Source organism: Silurus aristotelis, assembly GCF_946808225.1.
Source record: "Silurus aristotelis genome assembly, chromosome: 5".
Lineage (NCBI taxonomy): Eukaryota > Metazoa > Chordata > Actinopteri > Siluriformes > Siluridae > Silurus > Silurus aristotelis.
The window spans coordinates 26,326,641-26,346,311 of record NC_139578.1 but is presented as its reverse complement, the minus strand read 5'-3'; the positions used below and the strand labels follow the sequence as shown (position 1 = coordinate 26,346,311).

Sequence of the window (19,671 nt, the reverse complement as noted above, 5' to 3'; positions counted from 1 at the left end):
ATTTAAGAAAAAGTGAGACCAAAAAGGTAACACTACACATATAAACTGAAAAACATGTTGAAAATGTTTATTTTATTTTTTCTCTTACAACAATCAATAAAATGATATGAGCAGAGTAGAATCTCTGCATACTCAGTAGAAGGTCTATGTAACAATCTGTATATCTCAATAAATCTTATTCATTTTAAATCCATCAAATCGTTCATTATTTGGGAACTTCACAGCATCTTGCATTCTGTAATTACATATGAATATCTTATATGTAGTTATAATGAAGCTACATCATTTCTGTTGTGTGAAGGTGGTGACTTGCGATGATTCCAAACATTCCACAGCACAGAAACTCCACATTCCATATTTCACACTAAAACATTCATCTCTAAAATGTTGCACATGGCTCTATGTACATCTTTATCAGAACACATCCTTATGCCAGTCTTCACTTGGTCTGGAAGTCAATAGGTGAGTCAATACAAAACAATAAATTAACAAATAAAACACATCTTGTAGTTATGACCAAAAAAAGATTAATTGAAAGTGAATCAGGGCAACAGTGTGAACTCTTTTCATGGCTCTGCATATAGTTATCTGGAAGGTAAGTAAATATTTTGGCAAAACACACTTGCAGTACAGTTCACATGTTTTATGCAGTAAGTCTATAATGATGTTTATTAGAAATGGCATCAAATTTATAATAAGATTTTTAACAAACTTCAAATGAGTAAATCAACACATCTATATTTACTCTTCAAATTATATTTGCATCTTATAATTTTTATTATGTAACCCAGTCATTATGGATGCACAATCCAGTGCACTCTTGGTGCCGGTCCCAAGCCCGGATAAACGGGGAGGGTTGCGTTAGGAAGGGCATCCAGTGTTAAACTTGTGCCAAATCAAATATGCAGATCACGAATCAGAATTTCCTACTAGAACAGTTCGAGGCCCGGGTTACCAACGACCGCCACAGGTATCGTTAGCCAACAGGGTACTGGTGGAAATTGGGCTGCTGTTGGCTGAAGGAGGAGAAGGAGAGGAGGAAGACGTCTACAGAGACGGCAGGGAAAGGAGAAGTGGAGGAGAGTGGAGGTTCGGGTTGGTACTTTAAATGTTGGTACTATGACTGGTAAATGGAGAGAGAGAGCTGATATGATGGAGAGGAGAAGGGTAGATATGTTGTGTGTTCTGGAGACCAAGTGGAAAGAGAGTAAGACCAGGAATATTAAAGGTGTTTAAACTGTTCTATCATGGTGTGGATGGAAAGAGAATCTACATCTTGGAGCAACACGACTTAAAACACTTAAAACATCTCACTGGACCTGGTATATACTCTCTTACGATGTAGTTCATCACACCCAACATTACTCTTTTAGAAATTTCCTTCCCTTTGAAATTCAATTACTACTGTTTCAGTTTCCCTTCTGTTTCCCTCCACCCTAGATTTTATCCTTTGAACATTCATCATATTTCCTCCCTTTAAGTAGCTTTACACTCTTCTATATTAATGGTAAGGGGAACAAAAAAATCTTCCTCTTTTGGCTTGTTCTTTATTACATCTGACTAGCAAGTTTTCACCAGAAAGTTAAAAAAAAGAAAACTGAACTCAATATTTTCTATATCTTATTTATGATCTTTGTTAGTTTTAGTGAATTCATTTTGCTCACACCATATTGATCTTCAAATCTTATAATGCATTTTATACTTTCTCTACACTTTTTATCTGATTCTTCTACATCGCTCCTTTTCTTCCATCCCCCCGTTTATTCCTTACTTCTATCCAGCTATTACCTAAAGATCTTTCGTTTTCCTCTTCACTTCCTACCTCCATACTCCCTTCACTTTCCCCCCACTTAAACCTCTCTGGTCCATTCCTGGAGCACTTTTGCCTCTTCACAGTTCCTTCCCGGATTTCTTGCTCTCACACTGAGCTGATGTCTTGTTGTCTTTAAACACCTGGTGGCGCGGGAATAACAGCAAGATGGCCGCCGACCCGGAAGCGAAACCGGAAGTGTGCGCCGCGGAACCGGAAGTTCCTGACACTGGTTTTGTAATTTTCTTTCTAGAGCTGTATTTTTCAGTTATATTTAAGAAATATAGTTTTATTGCTGAATGTCTCTAGTCAGTGAAGGTGGGTCTCTTTTGGAGCAGCTGATGTGTTACAGAGACTCTGTTTCACTGAGATGTGCTCTAGTTCTTGTGTGTATGTTAAAGAAAAAACTAGTAAATGATGTGCTTTTGAAAGCTTGTGTTGAAAACCTGTGCCACAAACTGCACTCATCATTAGCTATTTAAAAAGTTACAGAGTTTTACTGGAAAAGAACCATGAAACAAAGAACATTGTGAAACTGTGAAACAATGAAATCCTATTTCAAACATGCAGAATCATGACAGTAGGAGCAGATTGAATATTAAGTGTAGTGTGTTTTTAAGTGTAGCATGTAGTATGTATGAATAATTAATAAATATAAAGTAACATTTTTAAATGGAATACAGTATATCACATATAATGGTTTATACTCTATGAGATGTGGACTAAACTATTCTACAAGCACTACAAATAATGTAAATGTATATGTAGATCACAATGTGGAGCTCCAGAGATTCACTTCAGCAGTATTTCACTGTTTCATTTAATAAAAACATCTTTACAAAACAAATAAATCAAAAGTCTTCTCTACAACACATCAAAATAAAAGTTTGGTTTAACTTGAACAAATAAAAAAAAAAAATCACAGTAAATATCTGTGGTGCAGCAGTGTTTGATAAAATAAATAATTATTATGTTTTCATTCTGAAATATTCCTGTTTATATGTCTTCAGTTTCTTACCACTATTTCTGTTAAAAAAAAAAATTGGATTACATCATAAATCCAGAAATATTATAAAAGAACCCCCCAACTGTTGTTCCCAACCTGTGTGAGATTTTTTTTAAGATGTATTTTTTCCACACTGTGGGAGTGAATGGGAGCCACCAACAGCTTGTTAACTCACATTCTAAAGTAAATTTAATGCTAAGTGTGAGAGGTGTGTGTGTGTGTGTGTGTGTGTGTGTGTGTGTGTGTGCTGCAAGTAAATATTGTAATGAATTCACTGTCACTGAATTGCTGCAGTTCCCTGTGATAATTTTCTCTGCCTCATGTGTAAAATCCAAAGCACACGTGTAAAAGCTGATGGAATGATTTATAGATTAATGGGGTAAAGTGCATATATTCATCTGTGTAATTGCTGATGCAGCTTGTTGAACTCTCAGTTACAGTTTTGCTCAAACATCTCAAACAAATCTAAAAGCTGAAATCAGCCAAATATTTTGCACAAGGTACTAAAATAAAAGTAATAAATACACACGTACCTGATACAGTGAGTGTAACAGGATCACTGATCTCTGATTTCTGAGAGTCGCTTCTCGTCCCACTGCAGGTGTATTCACCACTGTGAGAGTCTGTAACTGAGCTGATGTAGAGCGTGCCGGGATGTTTTTTGTCGTATGGGTTCTGTCCGTAATGTTTCTTATACCAACTGTATGTCCACTGAGTGTCTCCTCCACCATTTAGGTCACACCGGAAAGTCACTGTCTCTCCACTGAACACCTGCTTACCAGGAGTTATATTCACCACAGGTTTAGGTCTCTCTGTAAAAAAAAAATATATATATATATATTAAATTAAATATATTAATAAATAAAAGCATAATTAAATATGTAAAAGAAATAGATAAAAAAACATATGTATGTACTAACATAAGTGGAAACATATGAATATGAAATACTGTATTTCTGCTCAAAAGGTAATGATGAAGCTCTACAAAGGAGAACTGATACATTTGAGCAAATTCATACTGAGGAACTAAATGTAAATCACAATATAAAAAAAATCTGACTTAAACCTAATATTAATGAAGTTACTTTTCTGAAACTTTAGATCATTTACACTATTGACTGATGGCTGAATCACAGGCTGTTTGCTATTCAGGCTTCCTGACTATTTATCTTTAGGAACACTGAGTCTCATCAAGAGAGCAAGAAATTAAAGGTACAGGAGACACGATAATGCTGGCAATGACTAATTAGTAGAATTTGATTTTAGAAGTTTCCCCACTGAACACATTCTGAGCTGGCTGTACTTTCACTACAGGCTTTGGTCTCGCTATACAAAGATAGTTAAAACAAACATATAGAACCATTTAAATAATTTAGTTATATATACAGTGAGGAAAATAAGTATTTGAACACCCTGCTATTTTGCAAGTTCTCCCACTTAGAAATCATGGAGGGGTCTGAAATTGTCATCGTAGGTGCATGTCCACTGTGAGAGACATAATCTAAAAAAAAAAAACAGAAATCACAATATATGATTTTTAAACTATTTATTTGTATGATACAGCTGCAAATAAGTATTTGAACACCTGTCTATCAGCTAGAATTTTGACCCTCAAAGACCTGTTAGTCTGCCTTTAAAATGTCCACCTCCACTACATTTATTATCCTAAATTAGATGCACCTGTTTGAGGTCGTTAGCTGCATAAAGACACCTGTCCACCCCATACAATCAGTAAGAATCCAACTACTAACATGGCCAAGACCAAAGAGCTGTCCAAAGACACTAGAGACAAAATTGTACACCTCCACAAGACTGGAAAGAGCTACGGGGAAATTGCCAAGCAGCTTGGTGAAAAAAGGTCCACTGTTGGAGCAATCGTTAGAAAATGGAAGAAGCTAAACATGACTGTCAATTTCCCTCGGACTGGGGCTCCATGCAGGATCCCACCTCGTGGGGTCTCAATGATCCTAATTAAGGTGAGAAATCAGACCAGAACTACACAGAAGGAGCTGGTCAATGACCTGAACAGAGCTGGGACCACCGTTTCCAAGGTTACTGTTGGTAATACACTAAGATGTCATGGTTTGAAATCATGCATGGCACGGAAGGTTCCCCTGCTTAAACCAGCACATGTCCAGGCACATCTTAAGTTTGCCAATGACCATATGGATGATCCAGAGGAGTCATGGGAGAAAGTCATGTGGTCAGATGAGACTAAAATAGAACTTTTGGGTCATAATTCCACTAAACATGTTTGGAGAAAAAACAATGATGAGTACTATCCCAAGAACACCATCCCTACTGTGAAGCATGGGGGTGGTAGCATCATGCTTTGGGGGTGTTTCTGCACATGGGACAGGGAGACTGCACTGTATTAAGGAGAGGATGACCGGGGCCATGTATTGCAAGATTTTGGGGAACAACCTCCTTTTCTCAGTTAGAGCATTGAAGATGGGTCAAGGCTGGGTCTTCCAACATGACAATGACCCGAAGCACACAGCCAGGATAACCAAGGAGTGGCTCTGTAAGAAGCATATCAAGGTTCTGGCATGGCCTAGCCAGTCTCCAGACCTAAACCCAATAGAGAATCTTTGGAGGGAGCTCAAACTCTGTGTTTCTCAGCAACAGGCCAGAAACCTGACTGATCTAGAGAAGATCTGTGTGGAGGAGTGGGCCAAAATCCCTCCTGCAGTGTGTGCAAACCTGGTGAAAAACTACAGGAAACGTTTGACCTCTGTAATTTCAAACAAAGGCTACTGTACCAAATATTAACATTGACTTTCTCAGGTGTTCAAATACTTATTTGCAGCTGTATCATACAAATAAATAGTTAAAAAATCATACATTGTGATTTCTGGATTTTTTTTTTTAGATTATGTCTCTCACAGTGGACATGCACCTACCATGACAATTTCAGACCCCTCCATGATTTCTAAGTGGGAGAACTTGCAAAATAGCAGGGTGTTCAAATACTTATTTTCCTCACTGTATATATATAATTAATTAACTACTAATTGTTAAAATAATTAAGATTTCTTTACACAGTTATTAGTCTTCCACAATATGTAGTTATTAGACTACAGACAAAAAGTAGAAAACATGATGTACCCTTCACTGTAATTGTGGTTGAAACACTGAACTCTGACTTGTTTCCCCTGAGTGCACTGCAGTAGTATATTGTTTGTCCTTCATTTAAGAGTATCACAATGAGTGTGTTGGAATTTGCTTCAGGGGACAGGGGATTTGATGTCTGATTATCTTTGTACTAGAGAAACTTCCATCCAGTAGACTGTAGATTACAACTCAGAGTAACAATGTCTCCAGTGTAGATGGAGCTCTGAGGATCCACACTCAAAGTCAGGTTGGGTTTTTCTGTTGATGTGAAATAAGATTAACAGAGCTGATTTTTACAACTGAAGGTTATTATTATTATTATTATTGATAATAATATTGTGCCTATTTTAGCATATTAATACAGATATAATTTATACTGATTCACTAATTATAAACATACATTTGCTTAAAGAATCAACATTTGTCCATGCTCATAGTAATTAGAGCAGGGGTGTTAAACTCAGGCCCGCGGGCCAAATCTAGAGCTCCTATCAAATGTGTATTAGTGCTGGCCCGCCAATATATAGCGCATACACCGCTAATAATACAAATCCCAGAATGCTCCGCTAATACTACAAATCCCAGAATGCTTTGTTAGTGCGTTGGCGCGTCAGTCGAAACCGCTGAAAAAATCTGTGTACTCAGCACTGAATTTACTCCGCGATTTACCGACTTTGAAGCCCAGAAATGCAGATTTGAACTGTAATCCGTTTGTGATTGACTTGGAAAGCGCACCAACCAACCTCCAAATAGAGCTGATTGAACTCCAGTGTTGTGACACGCTCAAGTCAAAGTACGACTCTGTGTGTGCTGCACAGTTTCCATGTTTTTCCCCGACACACTGCACAACTCCGTGCCCAAGCTGCTCAAATCCTCTCTGTGTTCACCAGCACATATCTGTGTGAGCAACTGTTCTCTTTAATGAAGATGAACAAAACACCATTTAGGAGTCTCACTGATGAACACCTTCACTCAATCCTGAGGATTTCCCCAGCTCAGAGCCTAAACCCCAGACATGATGCACTTGTATCTAAGAAGAGATGCAGGTATCTGTCTTCAACCAATGAATGAATGTTGTCTTTATGCACTTTTCTTACTCCAAGGCATGGACTGTTAATGGTTGAAAGATTGCTTTTTTTCATTGAAGGAAATTATTATTTTTGGTTTTGTTGTTGGCCTGTAAAAAAAATTATTTACATTACAAAGGAATTCGAAAGTCTATAGATAGAGCGAGGCAGCCATAATAAGAAACGAATACCACTGATGTGTGTTTTATTTCAAATTTCTCATGTGTTTATAATATTAAACTTTGGTTGTTCCAGATTTAATGTTTATGCAAAACTAAAGTTTGTTTCCCTATGAAAAGGTTCAACATTACACATCTAGAGAGAAGGGAGAACATGCACAATTGCTGTCATTTTTTCAATAATTCCGAGTTTGGCCCGCGACTTCGTCCCAGTTTTTAAATTTGAGTTTGACACCCCTGGCTTAGAGTATTAAAACATTTAAAAGTATAAATTTAAGGTACATTTAGAACAGATAGAAATGTGCGAATTAATTAACTCATGACAAACATGCGATTAATCGTGATTTAATATTTTAATTGATTGACATCCCTAATATTAATATGACGTGAGGTCCAGTTACCAGTGTGACACTAAAAGATGTAGTAGTAATGGCTACTTTTTACTTAAGTACTCAGTACTTACAGTCAGAACACATTCTTCTTTACTTTACTTTGAGTAAAAAAGTATAGTCAGTACTTTAACATTTACCAGAGTCTTTTAAAACATGAATATCTGATGTCATTGCTGGGAGAACTGTGACAAACCAAGCTAAACAAATCACACTTAGGTTTGTAATTCATCCAATATGGCAAACATGGAGGCTCTGCAGTGGGTGTAGCATGGAATGTTCAGTCAGTCTTTCTCTATTCTTCTTCTTCTTCTTCTTCTTCTTCTTCTTCTTCTTCTTCTTTTGGCTTCTCCCATTAGGGGTCGCCACTGTGGATCATCCGTCTCCATACACCCCCCCCCCCCCCCCGTCCTCTACATATGCCTCTTTCAAACCAACTACCTAAATGTCTTCCCAAACCACATCCATAAACCTCCTCCTTGGCCTTAGTCTTTTCCTCCTTCCTGGTGGCTCCATCCTCAGCATTCTCCTACTGATATAACCCATGTCCCTCCTCTGCACATGTCCAAACATTCTCCATAGTGCCTCCCTCACATTGTCTCCAAAACGTCCTACATGAGCTGTCCCTCTAATAAACTAATTTCTAATCGTGTCCATCCTCGTCACTCCCAACATAAACCTTAACATCTTCAGCTCTGCTACCTCCAGCTCCACCTCCTGTCTTTTACTCAATGCCACTGTCTCTAAACCATACAACATCGCAGGTCTCACCACAGTTCTATAAACTTTACCTTTCACTATTGCAGATGCCCTTCTATCACAAATCACTCATGCTATCACTCTTTTCCACCCACTCCACCCTGCCTGCAACTTTTTTCTTCACTTCTCTAACACACTCTTCATTACTTTTTGCTGTTGACCCCAGGTACCTGAACTCATTCAAATCCTACACCTCTTTTTCCTGCAACCGCACCACTCCACTGCCCTCCCTCTCATTCAACACATGTACTCTGTCTTACTCCTACTGACATTCATTCCCCTTCTCTCCAGCACATACCTCCAGCTCTCCAGACTCTACTCAACCTGCTCCCTACTCTCACCAAATATCATAGTCCACAGAGACTCCTGTCTAACCTTGTCCATCAACCTGTCTATCACCACTGCAAACAGAAAAGGGCTCAGAGCCGATCCTTGATGCAATTAAACCTCCACCAGTCTGTCGTTCCTATTGCACACTTCACTGCTGTCACACTGTCCTCATACATACATTAAAAACTCCACTGCCATCTTTCCTAAACATCTCCATGCTTCTACTGGTATGTCATCTGGTCCAACCGACTTTCCACTCTTCATCCTCTTAATTGCTGCTCTCACTTCCTCCTTACTAACCCTATTAATTTCCTGCTTCACCATCTCCACATAATCCAACCTTCTCTCTCTCTCATTTTCTTCATTCATCAACTGCACAAAATACTCCCTCCATCTTCTCAACACACTCTCCTCACTAGTCAACACAGTTCTATCCTTTATTGCTCTAACTTGCAGCACATCCTTCCCAGCTCGGTCCCTCTGGCCAACCGGTATAAATCCTTTTCTCCTTCCTTAGTGTCCAACTTCTTATACAGCTCCTTATATGCCTTTTCCTTTTAGCCACATGCCTCTTCACCTGCTGTCGTATGTCCTTGTAATCCTGCCTACTTTTCTCATCACTCTGTCTATCCCAATTCTGTTTTACAAACCTTTTTTTTTCTTATGCTCTACTGCACTTCCTCATTCCACCACCATGTCTCTTTGTCTTCCTTTTTATTTCCAGATGTCACACAAAGTACCTTTCTAGCTAACTCCCTTATCACTTCTCCAGTAGTTGCCCAATCATCCAGCACCTCTTCACCACCACTGTCTGAGCTACTGTCTGACCTCTTCCCTGAATCTCTCACAACATTCTTCCTCCTTCAGTTTCCACCATCTAATTCTTCTTTCAGTCCTCACTCTCCTCCTCTTCTTCTTCACCTCTAAAACAATCCTACAGACCACCATCCGATGCTGTCTAGCTACACTGTCCCCTGCCAACACCTTACAGTCTCCAATCTCCTTAAGGTTGCATCTCCTGCATAGAACATAGTCCACCTGTGTGCATCTTCTTCTATTCTTATGTTTCACCCTTTGCTCCTCCTTCTTCTTAAAAAAAGTGTTCACCACTGCTATTTTTATCCTTTTAGCAAATTTTACCACCATCTGCCCTTCCACATTCCTCTCCTTAAGACCATACCTTCCCATCACCTCCTCATCACCTCTGTTCCCTTTACCTACATGCCCATTAAAGTCTGCCCCAATCACCAATTTTTCTTTCCTAGGTACACCTTCTACCACTTCTGAAGGAGAAGATTTTTTTTCTTCTCCTTCATCTCACAGCCCACTTGTGAAGCATTGGCACTGATGGCATTCATTATCACTCCTTCAACTTCCAGCTTCACGTTTACAACCCTACCAGAACATTTATTCACCTCCACTACACGCTTACTGTATTCTTCCTTCAGAATCACTCCTACACCATTTCTCTTTCCATCCACACCATGATGGAACAATTTAAAGCCACCTCTAATGTTTCTGGTCTTACTCCCTTTCCACTTGGTCTCCTGAACACACAACATATCTGCCTTTCTCCTCTCCATCATACCAACTCTAACCTCCACTCTCCTCCACTTATCCTTTTCTCTTTTTGAAAATCTGAATGCCTTAAGCATAGTTAGCAATCCCTTAGCAATCCCTTTTAAAGACCTCACAGTGGGCCAAGTGGGTGACAACTGTGGGGATACTCACTAATGCTAATGTAAATGAAATATCTCACTGATTCTAAAATGCTACTGCTGATATAAAGCACTGAATGGTCTCGCATTTCGGTATTTAAGCAAACTTTATAATGATCCACCGTGCCTACTTTGATCAAAAGGTGCTGGCTTTTTGTTGGTACCCTGAATAATGAAGACTACAGCAGGGTACAGAGGCCTTAAGATATTCTACCGCCTTACAACTGGTGTTTGGAATTCACAAATAAGCAATTATGTTTACTTGCAGGAGCAGATCTGGAGGGATCATGTGAATAAAGTGTTTTGGTGAACTGGGATTTTTAGATGCTGTCATTCCCCCACGCTCACATGTTCAGTCAAGTTCGCTTTTGCTGGCGCGGCCGTCTTTTATCCCAGAGAATCTTCATGTTGTTCTGACTCTGCCTTTTAGTGATGCTGCCATAGCTAGTGTCTTTAACTTCTATGTAACAATAAGTATACTTAATCATTCTTGTTTCTTTCTCCTTGTCACCCCTCTACTTCCTTTTCTTTTCACCTAAACGCACTATACAAATAAAACTGAATTGAATTGAAAAACCTGCATATCTGAAGGGGGTCAGTTAGTGTCTATTGAATGGGCAGCTTGCTGGAAATGTGCCATCAATGCTAAAAGGTATGTATAGGTTCTAGCAACATACCTGTATGCCTCCATCCAGACAATTGTTTATAATAAATGTATGCTTGCATATTTTAGCAAAACAATGCTAAACTGCATACTGAATCTATTACAACAGCAACAGCATTGATTCATAGCAGAAAACACTGGGGACTGAACTTTCCGGCCTGCAGTCTGGACCTTTCACCATTTGAAAACATTTGCCATGTCATAAAACAATACAACAAAGAAGACCCAGGACTGTTGAGTAGATAAAATGTTGTATCCAACACAAATAGACAAAAACCATTCCTTCCCCAAAACTCCAGCAAATGGTTTCCTCAGTTCCCTGATATATATTGACTGATATGAAAAGAAGAGGGGGTGCTACACAATGGTAAACATTGCGTGGTCTCTTTTTTGAAACATGTTCTTTAAATAGTATATTTTCTGTTTCAACATTTTGTATGTTTTTATGTTCTAATGTAATGAAAAATGTCATATTTGTGTTCTGTTTTTAATTTCCTCCCAGCATCCAACCTTTTTGGAATTGGGGTTGTATATACCAAAGGAGGTTCCCTGGTGGTCTAGTGGTTAGGACGCGGCGCTGTCACCACTGCGGCCCGGGTTCGATCCCCGGTCAGGGAACCAACCCCAGCCATTAGGGTTGCACAAGCCTTAGTGCCGGTCCCAAGCCCGGATGAATGGGGAGGGTTGCGTTAGGAAGGGCATCCAGCGTAAAAACATGTGCCAAATCAAACATGCGGATGATCCGCTGTGGCGACCCCTTTAAGGGAGTAGCCGAAAGAAAGTAGTAGGTTGTATATACCAAAGGGTTCTTTTTTTTCTCTGTGAAGTAGTGATCAGAAGATCAGATAAGCTTTCATCATTTTCAAATCTCCTTCCGCTATAGCTTTATTCAAGTCATTTTGTACATTTTAGCAGAAAGATTTTAACGTATCATTTTCAGTAACCAAATTTCCCCAACTTTTTTGCTTATGCAAATCTTTTATGCAGCCAAGTACAAATGAAAAGAAACAGAAAACATTAGGTAACCACTCAACTTAGTGATTCATTTCATGTTGGTGACACATTGCATTACATACAGTGAGGAAAATAAGTATTTGAACACCCTGCTATTTTGCAAGTTCTCCCACTTAGAAATCATGGAGGGGTCTGAAATTGTCATCGTAGGTGCATGTCCACTGTGAGAGACATAATCTAAAAAAAAAAATCCAGAAATCACAATGTATGATTTTTTAGCTATTTATTTGTATGATACAGCTGCAAAAAAAGTATTTGAACACCTGAGAAAGTCAATGTTAATATTTGGTACAGTAGCCTTTGTTTGCAATTACAGAGGTCAAACGTTTCCTGTAGTTTTTCAGCAGGTTTGCACACACTGCAGGAGGGATTTTGGCCCACTCCTCCACACAGATCTTCTCTAGATCAGTCAGGTTTCTGACCTGTCGCTGAGAAACACGGAGTCTGAGCTGCCTCCAAAGATTCTCTATTGGGTTTAGGTCTGGAGACTGGCTAGGCCATGCCAGAACCTTGATATGCTTCTTACAGAGCCACTCCTTGGTTATCCTGGCTGTGTGCTTCGGGTCATTGTCATGTTGGAAGACACAGCCTCAACCCATCTTCAATGCTCTAACTAAGGGAAGGAGGTTGTTCCCCAAAATCTCGCAATACATGGCCCCGGTCATCCTCTCCTTAATACAGTGCAGTCGCCCTGTCCCATGTGCAGAAAAACACCCCCAAAGCATGATGCTACCACCCCCATGCTTCACAGTAGGGATGGTGTTCTTGGGATGGTACTCATCATTCTTCTTCCTCCAAACACGTTTAGTGGAATTATGACCCAAAAGTTCTATTTTGGTCTCATTTGACCACATGACTTTCTCCCATGACTTCTCTGGATCATCCAAATGGTCATTGGCAAACTTAAGATGTGCCTGGACATGTGCTGGTTTAAGCAGGGGAACCTTCCGTGCCATGCATGATTTCAAACCATGACGTCTTAGTGTATTACCAACAGTAACCTTGGAAACGGTGGTCCCAGCTCTTTTCAGGTCATTGACCAGCTCCTCCCGTGTAGTTCTGGGCTGATTTCTCACCTTCCTTAGGATCATTGAGACCCCACGAGGTGAGATCTTGCATGGAGCCCCAGTCCGAGAGAGATTGACAGTCATGTTTAGCTTCTTCCATTTTCCATGATTGCTCCAACAGTGGACCTTTTTTCACCAAGCTGCTTGGCAATTTCCCCGTAGCCCTTTCCAGCCTTGTGGAAGTGTACAATTTTGTCTCTAGTGTTTTTGGACAGCTCTTTGGTCTTGGCCATGTTAGTAGTTGGATTCTTACTGATTGTATGGGGTGGACAGGTGTCTTTATGCAGCGAACGACCTCAAACAGGTGCATCTAATTTTGGATAATAAATGTAGTGGAGGTGGACATTTTAAAGGCAGACTAACAGGTCTTTGAGGGTAAGAATTCTAGCTGATAAACAGGTGTTCAAATACTTATTTGCAGTTGTATCATACAAATAAATAGTTAATAAATCATACATTGTGATTTCTGGATTTTTATTTTTAGATTATGTCTCTCACAGTGGACATGCACCTACGATGACAATTTCAGACCCCTCCATGATTTCTAAGTGGGAGAACTTGCAAAATAGCAGGGTGTTCAAATACTTATTTTCCTCACTGTATATCCTTTGAAATGTAAATACCACATAGTTTTTATAGAAGAAGGATTAAACTAATCCTTGAAGTAAAATGCAGTTAACTTCTCTTAATTAAAGAGAATATATCAAGCTATAATGGTTTGAGAGTGCTGATTTGCATATTTATTTCGCTTTTACTCTTCAATTCCATGTCATTAGTTCATATACATATATGCTTCTATGCTTCTGGTAAACTGTAAAAAAATCACTCTATATATTAGTTTTATTTACACTCTATATATTACTTTTATTACTTAATTAGTGAGCCAACGCAAACTAGACAAATAAAATGAATCTTTCAGTTAACACACAATTCTCTATATATATACACAGTAGAAAGTATACAAAATGTTGTACTTCCCAGTCTATCCATTATTTTGTCTTGTGTAAATAAAGCATAATGAGGGATATGAATGTGTGAAATTACTTCCCAGCAGTTTGTATCCTGCAATTACCCACAATTAATACCAACTAATAGTTAATTACTTAAATAAATATTAAAAATAAATAAATATGATAAATAAATATCAATACACTCTACAGGGTAATACAATATATAAAATATATATATTATCTTAAAACTGCAGGATTTGTGATGTAAAATATATATATATATATATATATATATATATATATATATATATATATATATATATATATATATATATATATATATATATATATATTCTGGGTCAGATTGCACAAATGTTAAGTGCTGTAATAAATATGTACAAGTGAGTTAGAGTTAAAGTTAAAATTGATGCTTATTTGAAGGCAAAAAGCAGATGGAGCTCTTAGGATTAACACTCACAGGTTTTTCTGTTAAAGTGAAACAAGGATAACAGAGCTGATTTTTACCTTTACAACTTAATTATTTTTTATTGTTTATTAATTTTGTGTCCAATTTAGCATATTAATACAGATATCATTTATACTAATATAATTTTTTTCACACTGATTTCATACACATGCAGAGGTGTACATATACTCGTTACTGTATTTAAGTAGATTTTTCGGGTATCCCCTGGTGGTCTAGTGGTTAAGATGCAGCGCTCTCACCGCTGCGACCCGGGTTCGATCCCCGGTCAGGGAACCATCCCCAGCCACTCTTAGTGCCGGTCCCAAGCCCGGATAAATTGGGGAGGGTTGCGTTAGAAAGGGCATCCAGCGTAAAACAGGTGCCAAATCAAACGTGCGGAGGATCCGCTGTGATAATAACACCACACAATGTTTAATAATTTACCCATAAACTTTTACTTCAATGTTTTTACTTGATTAGAGAGTGAATGGGAGTAGGATTAGTAGACGAGCATGTTTGGTTATACAGTATGAACACCAAGATGTACTGATCAGGCATAACAGTATGGCAATATTGCATCATGACGGGTAAGTGAATAACACTGATTATCCCTTCATCATGGCACCTGTTAGTGGGTGGGATATATTAGGCAGCATGTGATAATTTGTCCTCAATGTTGTTTTGTTACAAACAGGAAAAATGGGCAAGCATAAGGATTGAAGTGAGTTTGAAGGCAAAATTGTGATGGCTAGATGACCATCTCCATAAAGCATCTCCAAAACTGCAGCTCTTGTGGGGTGTTCCCGGTCTGCAGTGGTCAGTATCTATCAAAATTGGTCCAAGGAGGGAATAGTGGTGAACAGGTGACAGGGTCATGGGCGGCCAAGGCTTATTGGCTGGTCCATGTGGTTTGATACAACAGATGAGCTACTGTAGCTCAAATTGCTGAAGAAGTTCATGCTGCTAATGTTCAAAAGGTCAGGACTCATTTTGCAGCAAAAGAAGGACCAACATAATATTAGTAGTTGGTCAAAATGTTATGACTGATTGGTGGCCATAAAGTTATGCCTAATCAGTGTATATTATGAGTCAAATGACCGACAACCTAGAGGCACAATGTGAGTACATTTACTCAGCAATCCAAGAATCATAGTAACAATGATTGTATATAGCTAATAGTAATAGTAAATGCCTCACTGCTAATCAAATGCAACATGTGAACCAACCCCAATTCTTGCATTTATATGTCCACTGACTAGACAACGAAGCTCCCTGACTAAATCCATGAGACTGAGAAGCCCCCTTTCTGTATACAGTCATCTGGGATGTAAGTAATCATGCTGATGCAAATAGTTACTCATCAATAGTTAGAATATATATTATAATTAACATTATGCATGGCGCTAGCATAATAATGTTCATAAAGGGTAAAATGATTGTATTTACAATTATTTATTTAACAAACATGAAAATGAACAACAGCTATTAACAAATGTGGCCTCCCATCTAATATCATGAGCAACCGTCACTGGACAACAACATGACAACAGACAAGGCTTTCAAATAAAGCAAAGATAAATAAATAAACAAGGACATAAAAAGACATACTAATCCAGCAGCAAAACAGAAAAGAGTGAATACATTACTGGACCTAAGCAATGACAATGGACAGTGGCAAAGACAAGTCAGTAACACAAAAATAAACATAAAAAACCACTTAGAGGGGGAATTTATGTCAACTCAAATGCAGCTGCACAATAAACCCACCACCATTGCAATGACATTAATGCACACTACATGTTCAGTAATGATGCAAAATTAGTCAATAAATGGATTGTTAAATCACCTGTTTGTGTACAGCAGAGTCCAACCAGCACTAAAGAAAGAAAGGTAGAAAATACATTAATTACGGGATAAAGCACATATGGGTCTGCATTTGTAGAAAAAATAAGAACAAGGTGGTATGATGTGGTCCAGTTCATAGCAGGTTTACTATCACCAAGTTAAATAAAATTGAATGAAATGAACTGAAATTTAAATTAAGAAAGTTACATTTCTCATATACTACAGCCAAGTTTACTTATGAACTAAATAAAGTAGTTTTTAATTTCCTGTTATCAGTAACACCACAGTCCACTATATTCACACTTGGAATCACGAAGTGCACTAACGTATCATGTTAAAAAGTTTAAAAAAAAGTTAAAAAATCATTCAAATCAATGTAGACATGTTCGAAACAAACTTTATGCTCTAATGATCAAAAAGGAAACAAAAATAGATTTATTTAAAGCAGCATCTTTTTGTTCTGTTGTTGCACACAGAGGCCTGTCTCTATCAATGAAGAGGTCACTTATTTAGAAACTACTTCCTTTTTCTGTCTGCTTTGCACAGTCTCTAAGATCTGTGCTGTTTTACAGTATATCTACTAGAGCAACATTTTACACAAAATGTCCACAAACAAATTTAGAAAATTGTGTATAATGTAAATTCTTAAACAAATACTGACTACCAATGCATAACGACTGTTCAATCTAACAATGCAATATTCTGCATTTTAGAGACAGCAGCATGTGGTTGCTGAAAACAGTGTTTGTTTAATGATTATTAAATATTTTACTTATAAAATAAATTGGGTCAAATGTAACAATGCCACAAAAAAGAAAACACTGTTCACAATAACTTTAATATGAAACCTTGGGCATAGACAAATAAAGTAATCACACAGAGGATGATATCAGCTGCTCAGCTTGTTAATTCAAAATCTAAGTCAGCATAAATGACTGTAGTAAAGACATATAGAGAACATTCACTTACAGAGCATCAGACAGAGTGGACGGAGCTCCATCCTGTCTTACTGATGACGGTTGGCTGACTTACTGACTCTATGACAACTGCTTGTGTTGAAGTATAAATGCTTCCTGTGTTCGTAAGCACCAATCACACTTTAGAAAGAGAGTGTGATAGCTAGATAGAAAGAGAAAAAGGAAGAGAGAGAAAAGAGAGAGAGAGAGAGAGAGAGAGAGAGAGAGAGAGAGAGAGAGAGAGAGAGAGTGTTAGGGTGGAAATTCATGATTTAACAAATATTCTGATTCATTGCATACAACACATTTAACCAACATTATATATTCACTATTGACAATATGCATTATATGGAAGTATATTTTCCCTACATAGAGAATTATAGTAAGAGTCTTAAAGCAATACACTTTGAAAGAGGAAGTGCACAGAAAGAGAGAGGGAGAGAGATAGAGAGAGAGAGAGAGAGAGGGGGGGGGGGGGGGGGGTGTTGAGGGTTCCTGTAAATGGGCCTTAAAAAAAAGTATTAGTGTTGCTGACTTTAATAATAGCTAATGACCACTGCAGACTGCAAACACTAAACTGATGTTAGTTAAAGTCCCAAAATGAGACATGAGTTTGGAATCCTCTTTAATAAAGCAAATATATTGTTTCATTCATGGTCTGGTTGTGCTCTTTATGTGCTTTATCTATTGGCTTCTGGTGAAACAGCACTGAGTGAGTACACTTAGTGTGTTTTCTGTTAGGAGCAAAGCAAATATTTTCTTCATCAAAGGATCAGAAGGGCAAAATCAAAATAAGATGATCTGTAATCCAAATAAAATGCAGGACAAAACAACAGATTTACACACTCTTACTACTGCATATGGAAACAGTCCCAGATTTAGAGGAGGGTATGAATCATCAGGGTATAAACGAGAAACTATTCATGTGCTAAAATTGGAACAATAGGAAGTAAACCAATAATGAGAAAAGTGCAGAGAAGAAAAACTATAAAAACTGAAGAATCTGTCAAAGTTCCACAGATTGCTTTTGTTGCTGAAGGTTGAAGTCGTAACAAAACTTCATTAAGTCTAAGGATTTTCCTCCTTTTTGCATCTTGATTACCGATTACCTTGATTACAATTTTCAGTACACTGGCGAATACAATATCTAGTTTTACTATCTTCAATTAGATGCTGATACTTTAATTACAGCCTGTGAATGGAATGGATCTCTCTCTGTTTGGATGCATTTCTGTGGCACAAAGTAATGTCTCATAAGTCAAAATAAGATTTTGTCAAGCTTCTATAAGATTGAACAATTTGCATTTACATTTTGTAATTTTAATTACTAGCTCATCTCTCTGAATGGCGATAGTGTTAGTGCATGTGAGGCTAATTTCAGTTTGGCTTTAGTGAGAAAGACAGTGAAAGAGTGTTTCCTTTTTCACTGGTAGCAGCCACAAAGCACATCTCAGAAACAAAAACCACAGAACAATGTATCATGTCAGTCACATACAGTATTTACTGAAAAAAAACCTATATATATAAAAATGACATGCCAAATAATCACAACATTCATTGCTAGGTATTGTTCAAGAGTATTTATAAAGTACCTATTCAGATTCTAGATGATTGATATGATACAATGAAGCAAAATGTCAGTTAGAATGACCCCAGAAGCAGATTTGATGAAACAAGGCTAATTTCCTGATCTGTGTTATTTATGCCTGAGTCGATTCTCATGATAAATACTAAACTTTTCTAGAGAGAACCTTATAAAGATACTGATATACATCTACCATATACCAGTCTTAACAGGTTACATCAGACTAGAGAGTATAGTTTACTGTGTGGCATGGTGTGGCAAGTTCATTTCATTTGTCAAGTTTTTCTTCCTCTATTTTGCAAAAATAACTTGTGGGTTCATTTGATGTTGAACAGGAAGTATATATTGTTTGTTTCAATAGTCAGTGCATCACACAAGTTGGTGTTATTTGAATTAAATGTCTTACATACTTAGCACTGGTTATTATAGTCAAACAGTTCATTTTTGTTATTTAATCTGATAAGAAATCTTCTCTTACAATATATAAAATACACAAAAGATTTTTCTGACAGTCTTAGTGTGATGGAAAATGTCCCCTATAAAAGGAACAAAGACTCTAATGACCCTCTATGCTGTCGTAACTATCTGCTGCAGAGTCGTAAGATCTAAGAAAGTGCAATTCCCAAATCGAGTAGTGATGCAACTGCTCAGAATGCTCTTGATAGTCCCATAGAAGATGGGGTAGAACAATTCTTTTGATTGCTAAGCAAAGGTTAATAATGGCAACACTTTAGTATACCAGAGACCAGCCA

The 19,671-nt window shown here is 37.8% G+C and overlaps 2 protein-coding genes across 4 annotated transcripts in view; one reads left to right on the top strand and one right to left on the bottom strand.

Moving 5' to 3' along the window:
• The window catches only part of LOC310726884 (uncharacterized protein), a 200,766-nt gene that overhangs the window by 19,693 nt on the left and 161,402 nt on the right, over positions 1–19,671 (top strand). The gene's annotated exons all lie outside the window — the stretch shown is intronic.
• The window catches only part of LOC310726646 (basement membrane-specific heparan sulfate proteoglycan core protein-like), a gene marked incomplete at its 3' end in the record, with an annotated part of 183,800 nt that overhangs the window by 49,053 nt on the left and 115,076 nt on the right, over positions 1–19,671 (bottom strand).